Here is a 12,161-nt window from a genome sequence, read left to right on the forward strand (position 1 = left end):
ATCCTATTTCCATCCCCAGATACAGTTCCCCTCCCAAATGGCAGCTATTTTGTTAACATTTCCAGAAATGTTTGGCAGCTTTGCCAGCCAACACTTCCAGAAATGAACCTGTTTGTTTCTTCCTTCAGTTCTTTTAGTTTTTGCTTCATGTATTTTGACAGTCTGTTGTTAGGGTCATTAAAGTTTAGAATGGTTATATCTTCTTAAAGGACAGATTTATTTATCATTAAAAAGGAGTACATCAAGGCTGTATATTGTCACTCTGCTTATTTAACTTATATGCAGAGTACATCATGAGAAACGCTGGGCTGGAAGAAGCACAAGCTGGAATCAAGATTGCCAGGATATCAAGATATGCAGATGACACCACCGTTATGGCAGAAAGTGAAGAGGAACTAAAAAGCCTCTTGATGAAAGTGAAAGTGGAGAGTGAAAAAGTTGGCTTAAAGCTCAACATTCAGAAAATGAAGATCATGGCATCTGGTCCCATCGCTTCATGGGAAATAGATGGGGAAACAGTGGAAACAGTGTCAGACTTCATTTTTGTGGGCTCCAAAATCACTGAAGATGGTGATTGCAGCCATGAAATTAAAAGATGCTTACTCCTTGGAAGGAAAGTTATGACCAAACTAGATGGCATATTGAAAAGCAGAGACATTACTTTGCCAACAAAGGTCCATCTAGTCAAGGCTATGGTTTTTCCAGTAGTCATGTATGGGTGTGAGAGTTGGACTGTGAAGAAAGCTGAGCGCTGAAGAATTGATGCTTTTGAACTGTGGTGTTGGAGAAGACTCTTGAGAGTCCCTTGGACTGCAAGGAGATCCAACCAGTCCATTCTAAAGGAGATCAATCCTGAGTGTTCTTTGGAAGGAATGATGCTAAAGCTGAAACTCCAGTACTTTGGCCACCTCATGCGAAGAGTTGACTCATTGGAAAAGACCTGATGCTGGGAGGGATTGGTGGCAGGAGGAGAAGGGGACGACAGAGGATGAGATGGCTGGATGGCATCACTGACTCGATGGACGTGAGTTTGAGTGAACTCCAGGAGTTGGTGATGGAGAGGGAGGCCTGGCATGCTGCAATTCATGGGGTCGCAAAGAGTTGGACATGACTGAATGACTGAACTGAATTGGATGGTCCTCTTATCACTAATAATTTTCCTTGTTCTGAAATATGCTTTGTATGATGTTAATGTAGCTCTTCCCTCTTTCTTTTGATTAGTATCAGTCTGGTTTACCTTCCTCTGTCTTTGCTTTCAGCTTACCTGAGTTTTTATGTATAAAATGCATTTCTTGTCCTGACACGTCAATTCTCTGATAGGACCAAGAAGGGCATTTATTTTCAGTTGTCTAACCTTCTTTGTTTAAGGTTGGAAAAAATTACTTTCAAGCTGTTTACACGTCAGAGTTGTTCTCAGGCCAATTATTTTTAATTAATTCTTTCTTAGATGGAAACAATGAGCACACACTTTAATAAAGAGAAAGTTGTGCCTTTATATTGATTAGAGCAGAAGTATGTGATGAAATTCACTTGGATAACATATTGTTTCAAAGCATGATCAAAAGGAGAGATAATATGAATTGGCCCTATAAATCATTTAAGATTGTGCCTAATGTTTCTCACAAGACTCTTCTCCCTAACTATGCTAACTCTTATTACTGTATAGTACCTACTACTACTACACTTGCTAGCTACATTAACTCTGAAAGCATTAAAAATTCAAGGAGCATAAGCTAAGCAATTGACCTGTATTCTACTTTTAAAAAAGAAAAAATGCCTATGATAAACTTGGAAAATGCTGCAAACTGTCTTAATGTGACCTCAACTCTTAAGCTGACCATAATTTTCCTTGAATATACACTCTCCTCTTCATTTGGTACCATAATATCTTTGTTCTCAAAAAATGCAGTGTTACAATTTAAATAAAGAAAAATCATCCATACATTTTATTGAAATATTTCTGATCCTAACCTTTCTCTCTTGAACCCTATGATGGGAAATCATAAAAATTGACTACTTCCATGGGAAAGAGGATCTAAACAATTAAGGTAATAATATAGTATCTTTTAGGATATTCTATTGTTCCTTTTAAGGGCTAACTCAGATATCTTAGAGTAGGTAGAGTCTTAACCTGCATTTTTACAGATCTGACATAGTTCATGGGATTTCTGTATACCATCAAACTACAGTTGTAAATGTAAATTTGTGATATCTTTTGTTCAAGTCATATAGTTCGAAAAGATATGTTTAAGCTATGACAATTCCCTTAAAACATTTTAAGTGAATTTATAAATTAAATATAGCACATAACTTCAATCATATATTTCTGAATAACTTAATGTTACATATCGCTGAAACATAATGACAAATCATCCAGTTTATTTCTTTTTAAGATTCTGTGGGTAGACTAGTGGATTCTTCTGCTATCTGGTATGAGCTTACTTGGAGGTTGTCTTCAGCTGATGGAGAGCCTGGATGGCTCAGCAGCAATGATGAGTTTCTTACGCCATGATTTCCACATGACCCTCCATCACAGGTACCATATTTGCTTGACATCCCATTGGCCAGAAGTCATACATTCAATCTCAGAGTCAGTGGGGAGGGGAATTTACAAGTGTCTGGATCCTGGGAGGCCTGATTCACTGGAGACCATTATTGGAAGAAAAAAAAAAAAAGAACTTCCCTGGTGTCTTGGACAATAAAGAATCTGCCTGCAATGCAGGAAACCCACGTTCAATCCCTGGGTCAGGAAGACCACCTAGAGAAGGGAGTGGCAACCCACTCCAGTATTCTCGCCTGGAGAATCTCATGGACAGAGGAACCTGGTGGGCTACAGTCCATGGGGTCACAGAGTCAGACATGACTGAGCAACTAATGTAAAAATATCCTATGTGTTCATACATTTCCCACACACAAAATACACTCCATCTCTCTTAAGAACCTCCAAATCTCATCTAATTACACATAAAGCACAAAGACCAGGATCTATTGATAAATATATCCAATAAGGACCTAGTAATCTGTATGAGATCCTGATTTAAATGAGGCTTCAGAAGCAAAATTTTCAACTGCAGTTCTTTGGGAATGGTTTTTCCTAAAAGTGAATCTGTGAATTTAATAGCTATTTTTGACCCATGCGTCTAACATATATTGGTAAGGTAAGGAAAAGATAACCTTAACTAAACACTCATATTCCAAAATGAAAAGAACATAGGTTTATAGCTTTACTGGTCCGTAATGATTACAGAGTCCTGTTAGGTACATGCTCTACAGGCCCACTACCCTTAAGAAGAGGGAATATTCTTTGTTCCTTGAGAGAGAGCAGATCTGTTTAATGCTTCCCTCGTCCTTTATTTTCCTCAGCTTCCTCTTTGACTTTTAGCCATTTTAATATAGTCTTTATTTTTAATACAGTCTTCATTTTAATACAGCACAAATTTATCTGGATTTAGTGTTTCTATTGGAGAAGTCACCATTGTTATGTCCATAATTATTTTTTTCACCTCATTCTCTCTCTTTCCTTACTTTCTGACATGTCAATTATGCAAACATTAGATCATCACAGTTAATCTTACACATCGTTCACATTTTTATTTCCTTTTCAGGGCTTGTGATTGCTGCAGGAACCTTGCTAACAACAAGAGCTGGAACAAACACACTCAGGTGAGCTGAGATCAAGCAGAATGCCTCTCACTCGTTCCAGGTAAGTCTGTGGGCTCCATGGACCATTTGGGGATAAAAGGATAGATTTACTGTTGGATAGCAGAGAGGGAAATTAGATGAATATCAAAAATTAAAAAAAAAAAAACAGAAGGCACTTTACTGGAAAAGGGGTTGGAAAAAAGAAAGGACAAAGCATTTTGGAGGGGGACATGGGTCATGTACAAAATCCAGGTTAAACAGTAATATTAACACTTCTATACATAATAGTTTGCATCAGCAACAAGGTCCTACTGTTTAGCACAGGGAACTGTGTTCAATATTGTGTGATAAACCACAGTGAAAGAATATGAAAAAAAGTAAATGTGTGTGTGTGTGTGTGTGTGTGTGTGTGTAGCTCAGTCACTTTCCTGTTTAGAAGAAATTAACCCAATGTTTTAAATCAACTATACTTCAATAAAAAATAAATTAAAAAAAATAATACTAGCACTTCTACTTTCAACCTAGCATTCTTAGGCCATTTCTTCTAGAACTTCTCATTCAGCATAGTATCTTATCATCCTGTGCCTATCACTACCCAACTAGGAGAAAAAGAAGAAAAGACAAAGAAGGAATGAATATGTGGCACTTTGTCAGTCTCGAATAATTTGGGACTGGAAAAACTTTCCTCAGATCTCCTGACTCACAGCTGTTCTGCAACACATGCCCCAAGAACATGCTGAATTTTCTGCACAGCCCCTCCCCTGCTATGAGTCACTTAAATGAGGACTTTGGTTGGTAAAGGGGATGGAGTAGGTGTATGTAAGCCTACTTGATACTTGATACTTCCCAGATACCACTCTTTTCTCATAAAAGATGATCAGGCAAATCAGCATCTTGTAGGAGCCAGATCTGGTAGGAAAGTCAATTGTTTCTCTCCTTCACCTGAATGGAAGCAAAAGAGTTCTCTTGCATTCACCTGAGAAATAAAGCTTCCTTAGCACAATGAAGATATTCAAGTCTGATGCTTTAAAACAAATAAAAACATAAATGAGCATCCAATAAAAAAGCCAACCCTTAAAATCTGTTATAGCCAAAAAGGCACTGCACTTAAGTCCCAAAACTTCTAGATAGGCAATTTACTAGTTTTTGGTAAAATATTGAAATGTGCTAAGCCTCAAACTGTATAACCATAAAACAAACCAGGAGATGCATGCAGACTCTGCCTCCATCATTATTTTTTTATGATAGTAAAGATAAGATAATGCACATCATGCTGATATATTATTTTTGTACTAATACCTATTACAAGAAAAATGAAAAATTAATTCAAGACTATGCTGAATGGTTATGAAAAATTCTGTACTTTGCAATATTTGGTTATTTTTAAGGACCCCCATTGCTATAGGCGTGGGCATTTCATCAGTCACTGGAAGGAAAAAAATAACCCAAAAGGGCTTTGTCTAAGAAAAGCTGGTAAAACAGTCATGCCCTGTTTTCTTTTTAATCTTCCTTCAGCATCTTCCCACCTTTCCTGGCTGCATATTTGCATTCTTAAGGTTTTTAAGCTACTGAGAACACACACACACTCACACGTATGCATACACACACACACTTTTATATATATATATGGCAATGGTGTAACAGAAATAGATGTTGTTATCATTGTTGGTAAAAATCTAGCTTCAGGGCCAGTCTTTGCAGTCAAATGTGCAGCTAGCTCAGTAGAGCTTGGTTCGCTCTGTGATAGAAAAGGCTGCTGAATCTGCATGGGAATTGAGAACATCCTCTCCCATGGGTCTGTCCACTTCTGCTGATGCACCTCCCTGGTTTGATCATTCAGACAAAGTCTTTAAAACAGGAGCAATAGGAAATCATTGGCACAAGAATAGAAAACATGAAGGCTACCATAAAAGGGACTGGATTTTATAGTTATTTCACATTATTGCTAATGTAGGCATGAAACAGACACACACATTTCTTGCTTACTTAGCAATGCCCTATTTTCCTTAGCTATTCTTACAGACTGAATAAGGACAACTTTTTACATCATTTTCCTTCCTGGTTCTAAAAATACTGGCTGAAGTGAATACCACTTTCTTTAATTTTCTTTGTAACTGAAGAATTGAAGAAAATGTGTTGTTATAACAATTGGCACTAAGCATCTTCTCATGATGTCCATTTTCTGCCTTTCTGTGCAGTGTATGCAACCAGTTTAAACCCTTCTAAGATAAAGACAGAAGTTACGGGAGAGGGAAGAAGGGAAGTGAGGGAAAAAGGAAGAGCAAGAAAAGAAACCTAAACAAAACTGATCTTTCTTCATTATTCCCCAGCATCAAATCATTTTATGCATCAATTATAGTTGTAATTAAGATTCAGAATATGGGGGTTATTCTATTGTGGAAAGTTGTTTTATTAGTCAGGACTCTTTTAGCTACAAGAGAAATAAAATTCAAGTCAAACCAGCTTGGAAAAGAAGAAAATAAAGAGGAAATTTATTTGGCTTGTGTAAAATCTGGGCTCTATTTTTAGGTGTCAGGAGACTTTAGTTTGAATATGACGGAAATTTGATATATTTCAAGGGTTTGGGGCCACTAGGATATTGGTAATTTATAAGATTCCATGACATGTGCCTCCCTTCCCAAAAACTGGACCTAATGGCATCCCACTCCAGTACTCTTGCATGGAAAATCCCATGGAAGGAGGAGCCTGGAAGGCTGCAGTCCATGGGGTCGCTGAGGGTCGGACACGACTGAGCGGCTTCACTTCCACTTTTCACTTTCATGCATTGCAGAAGGAAATGGCAACCCACTCCAGTGTTCTTGCCTGGAGAATCCCAGGGATGGGGGAGCTTGGTGGGCTGCCGTCTATGGGGTGGCACAGAGTCGGACATGACTGAAGTGTCTTAGCAAGATCACTCTTAACAGGATGCAGAGTTATTTCACTGTGAAGATACTGGCTCCAACTCTGCCAAGATTGACTGTTAGATGTTAAGTCCTCTCATTATAAAGAAAGAATATGTCTTAAAGGAACCAATCAGCTGCAGAAGCAAAAGGAGAAAGGAGAGCATTACCATCATTCACATAAGGAGTCTCTGAGTAAGGGACATCTTGGAACAGATACTCAATTGCTGAGATGCCGCTTATACAAGGGAAGGACCATGGGCTCCAGTCAGATAAACCATTCATCATGTGGACACTTACCTTGTGCCCAGTACTTTTTCTGGGCAGTTAGGACGTGTCCATGAATAAGACAAAGATTCTTGCCTGATGTCACAGATACACAATAGGAATTAAACATAATAAGGAAATCATATAGTATGTTAAAAATCAAATGAAAAGGAAAATATAAAGCAAAGTGTAAAGAATGGGAAGGCTCTGTAGGAAGGGTACAATGTGATTTAAATTTGAACGGTTGGGGAATCCTCATCAAGAAGTGATGTTTCAGTGATAAATGGAATGAGCTGAGGGAGTTTGCAAGTGGACATCTGGGGGAAACACTACATGCAGAGCAGGTGTCCAAAGATAGGAGCATTCTTGGCACATGTGAAGAATTTTAAGGAGGCCAGTATGGCAAGAGTTAAGTGTACATAAAAGAAAGTAAAAGAGGTCATAGGAACATCACTGGAAGCCACCATAAGGTCAGCTGGAACAATTTAGGTGAGATAATGGAGGCAGGGTCTGAGTGATAGTAAAGAGGATATGAGGCTGTTGAGTGAGATGCTGTTTGCAAAGCGTCTCATTCATGGTAGACACCAACCCTGTGCTCCGTACAAGCAAGTCCCTTTTATGATTCTCTGCTTATCAAAGCAACTTCAGAATATATGTCCTGACTTGTTTACTTCCAGAGGAAGCCTGCCTCGGCCATAAAAAGGCAAGAATCTAGGCATCTTGTCCACCTGGCAGCTAAAGTTTTAATTACAAATACATTGTTATTCCAAGTTATATGCTTGAGTCTCTCCAAGCCCTCGCTGACTCTGAGAGATGGATCAATCCTTAGCGGTCTGAGGGTTAAACTGGGGGACCCACACTTGTATGGAGAGCATTCCCCAATCTGTGATTTCTGGAGCCCTTTGGGTGGACAGTCTGTGCCAGGCATATCCTGACTTTGTGACGTGAAGTGGAAGTTGCTCCACTGAGTCAGACTCTTTGTGACCCCATGGACTATATAGTCCATGGAATTCTCCAGACCAGAATACTGGAGTGGACATTCCCTTCTCAAGAGGATCTTCCCAACTCAGGTCTCCTGCATTGCAGGTGGATTCTTTACCAGCTGAGCCATGAGGGAAGCCCATCCTGACTTTACCAAGTGTTTTTCTTTAATCAAATTATAGAAAATATCTGGAATCGAGAGTCACCTAGAGACCTTGTGAGTTTAGCTCTCTATTACTTTAATTCCAATTAACCAGATATAGAGACACCGAGTGGGCCTACACTGTAAAACTCTGAGAAAATTAATTTTTTCAGGTATAGTTATTAAATCAAAAGAGAACATTTTGTATTATGGTTATATTAACAACATAAGAATGTTATTGTTTATTGAACACTTACCATGTAACTGGCACCGTATCAGATATTTTCTGTGTTATCTTCTAGCCTCAGCACAAGCCTTTCAAGGCATAGTTAGTTTAGCTGGACAAGCAAAGACCCTACTATCCTGAAGGTCCATTCCTGGTGTCTGCTCATGGCCCATTAGCAGAAGTACACCTGTGAAATCAGATCCCTCTGTTGCTTTGCTCCATGTTTTTTTTTTCATTTCTTTGTTTGTTTGGGGGGGAAAGAGGAGGTTGTTTCATTTTGTCTGGTTTTATTTTAACTATTTTTTTTATCATCACAAGAGTGACAGCTATTATCTACTTTTAACTTTTTTTTGTTTGTTTACTGATCCCCTCTTTGTCCTCAACCAGACCTCCCAGCACTGGAAGTAGGAAAGACATCAGAAGTGGCCACAGTTCCAAAAATAAGTTCTGCAGAGCCCTGGAATTACAGGTGGCCACCCCAAAAATGGCTCCTTTGTCAAATTAAGTCTTATAGTGAAAAATTAGTTTTTAAATATGTTTCGTCTCATAGTTTCCAAAATTATTTGACCACATGGCCCTTTTATTGTAAAACAACTACAAGAACTCATAGACCAAGTTCTAAGGGGCAAACTTGGAGTCCATAGAGATTAGGAACAAGAAGTATCATCTACCTGTTTTCTCAGAAGTCTCAGGAAAGCAACGTGAAAGGTTTCCCATGAAAATAAGGTAACTGAAACAGTGAAGAAACAAGATGCATTTCCTATTACTTGATTTAAATTTCTGCAAATCTCTGCAATCCAAGGCAGAAAGGTGAATGATGATGCTGTGTATGTCGGATGACAGACCAAGCATTAAATTTAGAATTTGAATTAAAAAGCTACTCCTGCAGAATTCAGGGCAGCTTCAGGGATGTGCTGTGAGCCTCATCCACAGTGCCACCCCGCCACTAGGGAACAGTCCCTGGCTGACTCCCACCTCTCACCAAAGCCAGACCACCACCCTTCCCAACACCATCAGAACCTCGTGCAAGAAATAAACATGTGGAAAGCAGCCAGCGTCCACTCTCTGTTTCACATCTTCAAGAAGAGGTTGAAATGACGTTTCTTCAAATAAAGAAGCTGCTTCCCACACCTCTTCTCACCCATCTGGACCAACAGGGGGCAGAGCACCTCTGCTCGTGAGGCCACCGCCTAGTTCCACCCCAGGTCCAAGACTGCTGGGGACGCCCCGCCAGCCACTGGCGAAAGCCAGCCCCACTTCAAACAAGGCTAGTCCTTATTCCTTAGTGCTGGAATTAAATCAGCAAATTAAAGTCATGATGTTATCAACTTCATGATTAAATTAGTTAATATCTAGGAGGAATTTTCTGTGCTTTGAAAGGAACACTCATCTTCATTTTTATTTTACTTAATGTTCAACATATTAAACATATTTCATTACCAAAACTATGAAAATTAAATTTTCTTAAACAGTTAAACATTGATTACAGTCTTAATTAAAATCCTTTAAAAGATTTAAACAATAATTTTAGATTTGCTATAACTAATACTTTTGCACATTTTAGATATTAAATAACTCTATTAAAACATTTAAATAATTTCAAAACAACAAAGTATGTACAATTGCAATGAGAGTAAAATTTATTTCTGTTTACAGGTATTTTGTAAAAGTTAAGACCTGCTGTTTATTTTTTATTGGTATTTCTTCATTACTTTTTCTCATTATTGTTTATATACTTTCTTTTCTAACAATATTTTTTGAAGCCTAATCTGATTTTTCCCTCCCAAAATTAATGTCTCAAATTAACTGAAGTTCCAGGATTTGGGTAACTGGGTAACCAACTGATTTTTGCCAAGAGTGAAGAATCCAGTTGTTTCTCTCAAAGTAGGTTACATGGGAACAGGCAGTCATCTGTCTGGGCTGTTTGTTTATTTGACTCTTTATAGTTCTATTTTTTTTTTTTTTTGATCACACCAAGTAGCATGTAGGATCTTAGTTCCCTGACGAGGGATGGAACCCATACCCCTATACTGGGAGTGCGGAGTCTTAACCACCGGACTGCCAGGCAAGTTCCTTGTATGACTTTCACAGTTACACTTCATTTTTTCAGTCACTAAGACCGTTAAATTCAATGTGCTTTCATCTGTTTAGTGGAACCTGGCGTCTCGCCCCTTATGTACTTTTGTAACTGCTGCATGGCCAGTGCAGCCCACTCTGTCATAGCTCTCACACTGTAGTGTAAATAGATCCGATCCTTCAGTGCTGTGAGAACCTCACCTGTGCTTTGCCTCATAACAGCGGCACCACTGAGTGCTCACCTCCTGGAATACAAGCCATAGTGTTTGCCCCGTTACTGATTCTTGCCTGTCTCATTAGCTAGTTAATCTGTTACCTAGTACCTCCACTATTTATTCTTTTCTACCTGGTTGTCTTGTGATACACCCCTTCTGATATGTAGGAAACCTCTCTACCAGTTGTTCAGTATATTTACAGCAGGAGAAAATCTTACCCATACTGACATTTCCCAAGTCTTTATACTCACTCGCTATATACTTACACAGAAAAAGAATACATGTCCGTGTTTTCTAGGAGACTTCCCTGGTGGCTCAGTGGTAAAGAATCCACCAGCAGAGCAGAAGATGCAGGTTGAATCCCTGGGTTGGGAAGATCCCCTGAAAGAGGGCATGGCAACCCACACCAGTATTATTGCCTGGAGAATCCCAATCTCATGGACAGAGGAATCCAGAGGGTTACAAAGAGGAGATGACTAGTGACTTAGTATGCAGGCATCCTATTTTCTAAATATAATTAATATATTTTCTAAATATAATTAATAATATAATAATTTCTAATTTAATTAAAAACTGAAAAAATTTATAACAACTAGATATAAAAATAATAACAAAACCTATATGTATATATATATATACACACACTCCTTTCTTTATTAAACTTAAGGAGATAAACTTATACCATCATATTTTTCTTTCTTTTCTGTTACAGTTACTGTCCCCTTTGTATTAACTTTTCTTGAATTTTCCAGGACTTTAAAACAAAAACATTTATTTCCATTAATACTGATCAAATTGTCACAATTTACCCAAAAGAAGTTTTCTTATGTTGCCCCTAAATTCTCAAGTTGAAGAAAATAGGGCAAACCACTAGGCCATTCAGATATGACCTAAATCAAATTCCTTATGACTATACAGTGGAAATGAAAAATAGATTCAAGACATTAGATCTGATAGAGTACCTGAAGAACTATGGACAGAGATTCCAGATATTTTACAAGACATAATGACCAAAACCACCCCAAGAAAAAGAAATGCAAAGGGCAAAATTGTTGTCTGAGGAGGCCTTAAGTAGCTGAGGAAAGAAGCGAAGCAAAAGGCAAAGCAGAAAAGGAAAGATACACCCAAGTGAATGCAGAGTTCCAAGAACAGCAATAAGAGATTAAAAAAAAAAAAAATAGCCTTCTTAAGTGAACAATGCAAAGAAATAGAAGAAAACAATAGAATGGGAAAGACTAGAGATCTCTTCAAGAAAATTAGAGGGAATATTTCATGCAAAGATGGGCACAATAAAGGACAGAAAGAGTATGGACCTAACAGAAGCAGAAGATATTAAGAAGAGGTGGAAAGAATACATGGAAGAGCTGTACAAAAAGGTCTTAATGACCTAGATAATCATGATGGGTGTGATTACTGACCTAGAGCCAGACACCTTGGAGTGTGAAGTCAAGTGGACCTTAGGAAGCATTAGTACCAACAAAGCTAGTGGGAATGATGGAATTTCAGCTGAAATATTACAAATCCTAAAAGATGTTGCTGTTCAAGTGCTATTCTCAATGTGCTAGCAAATTTGGAAAACTCAGCAGTGGCCACAGGACTGGAAAAGTTCAGTTTTCATCCCAATCCCAAAGAAGGGCAATGCCAAAGAATGTTCAAACTACCACACAATTGCACTCATTTCACATGCTAGCAAGGTAATGCTCAAAATCCTT

The sequence above is a fragment of the Bison bison genome, unplaced genomic scaffold (genome assembly GCF_000754665.1).
Source record: "Bison bison bison isolate TAMUID 2011002044 unplaced genomic scaffold, Bison_UMD1.0 scf7180017864300, whole genome shotgun sequence".
NCBI classification, from domain to species: Eukaryota; Metazoa; Chordata; class Mammalia; order Artiodactyla; family Bovidae; genus Bison; species Bison bison.